Genomic DNA, 3162 nt, shown 5'->3' on the forward strand with positions numbered 1-3162 from the left:
TGTCAAGGAAGGCCAACTGCCCAGTCGTTTTCGAAGAAGTTTTGCGCCGGGTTCCATTGATAATTTACAAAAATTCCTTGCCTGGCAGTGCTACAGAATAACGTTGCCGATTCGTAATAAAGTGTACCGGCATGATATTCCCCTCAGCTGCTCTTGCCCTTGATGCACATTGCATGTGAAAGATGATGCGATTAATGTATTAGTATAGTGCTTGAGCATCGTTGATTTCTGGAGTTATGTCTACCAGCTGCAATCACTTCTCGGACGGATCTGGTTATAGGTCGACTCCAAAGTGAAGATTGCTTCCTTGCTTTCCTTTGATTTTGAAGGGTTGGCAGATTTCCTCTATTAGGTGCTTATGGTGAAAGATGATGCGATTAATGAGAAAGAGACCAAACCTTCATTGACTTTTCATGTTTAAAGGGAAAGTGAGCGTGGAGTGCAAGGTCCTTTCTCCCAGTAGAACTGTTACACTGTGGATGAATATAGCAAGAATGGCTCGAGTGAATTGTCGTAACCTAAGCGTGCCCATGTAGTTACAGAAGCATGGAGGAGAGAGAAACACAACAGTATTCCTCGTGAACAGGGGACTCAGGATTACTTGTTTACTGTGAGGTTACTTGGTTACCCTTGGGTAGCGTTTCCCTTTTAATTGGGAATTTTGTTGTTTTGATTTTCTTCTGATTATTTATTGTTTACATGTGTTTATGTAAATCTCCAATATCCTTGATTACTGTTTCTGAGGCTGCGAGCTGGTAGATTCATGAGCACGCCGTAAAAAATGCTTGGCGGCATTTTGTCCGGCTTTCTGAGTTAAAATGCCACCGAAGTTGACTTTACTTTTCATTCTTTCAGAGTCAATGAATTAGGCACCAATTGAATACTGGAGTTGATGTAATCGATGTCCACCTTCACCAAAGTTTTTGGTCTTGTACCAAAATTAAAATGAAATGTGCTTTTTTTTTTCTTTCAATTACAGATAAATTATCTGATGCAAATATTATTACTAAGATTTTGAAATTTGCAGCAACACTGCTTGTTATTGGCCATTTTCATTAAGGATTTCGGAAAACAAGCCCCAGCAGAATCAAAAAGTGGTTAGTATTGTATTTTTCATTTTCGTTCCTTTGATTTTGTTATTCTTCTATATAATATATTTCTTTACTACCCACAGAGGGGTATGTATGTATGTATGTAAACACAGAGGGGACAAAAAAGACAGATTAAGTCGATTACATCGACCCCAGTGCGTAACTGGTACTTAATTTATCGACCCCGAAAGCATGAAAGGCAAAGTCGACATCGGTGGAATTTGAACTCAGAACGTAACGGCAGACGAAATACGGTTACGCATTTCGCCCCGCATGCTAACGTTTCTGCCAGCTCGCCGCCGTTCTTCTATATAATATTATTGATTAAGTTTGCGATTATGTCGTAGTGGAAATGGTATACCCCTCCCAAGGGACAAATGGTATGACTCAGCCACTATAAAGTGCGACAACGTCAACCAGTACGGGTAGTCGTCTATCAGTCGTTGTAGAATAGTTGCACGAGTTCTCTGTTGGAGTTAAGTGTCAGTTAAGGGTTATAGTCGAGTTCGACTCAACAGTGATGGTAGGCGGCTCAAAGAGGCTGTTTTGCAGAGCTATCAGCAATAGCACGATAGACGAAGCGATGTATTACTACTCCGGTATAGAAGAGATAAACTGTATCCGATACCAGACAAATGTCCACTATAGTAGATACAAAAGCTACAGTCAAGACAGGGACCACACATTATAGATATGGAAAACACCACATCATAACAGCTTACTGCATTGGTTTTATTCTAAACTCATCGTTATGGTCATTCTTCTTTAATATTTATATAAACATTCATCGAGCAAAAGCATTCGATTACTGAACATCCCATCTTTTCACGGGCGTAGATAATCTTGTTTACTTGTTTCAGTCCTAGGACTGCGACCACGCTTGGCTACCAGCTTAAACTGTCGAACAAAGAGACCTCACTCCCTATTTTTAAGTTTGATACTTATTCGATCATCACTTTTACCAAACCTCTAAATTATGGATCCGTATTCAAGCAACACCAGATGTGAAGCGCTGGCTGAAGTTAAATACATACATACGTACATACATACATACGTACATATATACATACATACATACATACTACATACATACATACATAAATACATACATACATACATACATACAGACATACTTACATACATAGGTACATACATACGTGCATGCATACATACATACAAGCAACGCCAGTCGTGAAGCGCTGGCTGAAATTAAATACATACATACGTACATACATACATACATATATTCTCTCTCGCTTTCACTGACACAATTACATACATACATACACACATACATACATACATACATACATACATACATACATACATACATACATACATACATACATACATTCATATACACACCATCATACATACTACATACATACATACATACATACATACATACATACACGTATAATTTCTTTCTAAGTTGGCAATGCTTTCTTTTTTACAGGTTATTTCGAAACTTCCAAGCGAAAATTAACTCACATTTTCTCCGGAAATAAATATTTGACTACATACTATATATTGTGTGCCTTCTGCAGATAGTGCTTGTTGATTTCTGATAATGAAAACATATCTTAATGTGTGTTTGTGTGTATATGGGCACATATGCTCTGATACACATGAATCTAGAAAGATATAATAAAACAATTTTTCGCATATAAGTACACAATCTCTCTCGTTTTGCAACTGGCAACTATTTTCCCTAGGTTAGGGGAAGTATAAAGAGAAATGACATTGTCTTACGTTGACAGGTATAGTGTAGCGGAACTAAAATGGTATTGGAAAATGTGTAAAGTTTTTGAAAATTTTGGTCAATCAATCCCAATGGAATCAAATTACAGATCAGCTAACTTTATAGTTGTAGTTGGCTTGAATGTAGGATTATATACAGCTTAGCATAAGCCAAACGTTAATTTTAATGTTGATAAATTCTCAAATCGTCCCTGTTCAATTACAATCTTTATTATTGATAGTTTCGCATATAATATTTAGCTGGTCTGCGTCGAATGCGGGTCATTATAAGGTAGCACTCGCTAGAGTGAGATATGTAGAAAAATTAGTT

The 3162-nt window shown here is 37.4% G+C and overlaps 1 long non-coding RNA gene across 1 annotated transcript; it reads left to right on the forward strand.

Annotated features, from left to right (window-relative positions):
* Positions 1 to 979: 979 nt before the first annotated feature.
* On the forward strand, positions 980 to 2609 carry LOC118766986. The gene is made up of 2 exons (XR_005002906.1): positions 980 to 1097; positions 2548 to 2609. It is a non-coding gene; the product is annotated as an uncharacterized LOC118766986 (long non-coding RNA).
* Positions 2610 to 3162: the final 553 nt, after the last annotated feature.

The sequence above is a fragment of the Octopus sinensis genome, linkage group LG18 (genome assembly GCF_006345805.1).
Source record: "Octopus sinensis linkage group LG18, ASM634580v1, whole genome shotgun sequence".
Lineage (NCBI taxonomy): Eukaryota > Metazoa > Mollusca > Cephalopoda > Octopoda > Octopodidae > Octopus > Octopus sinensis.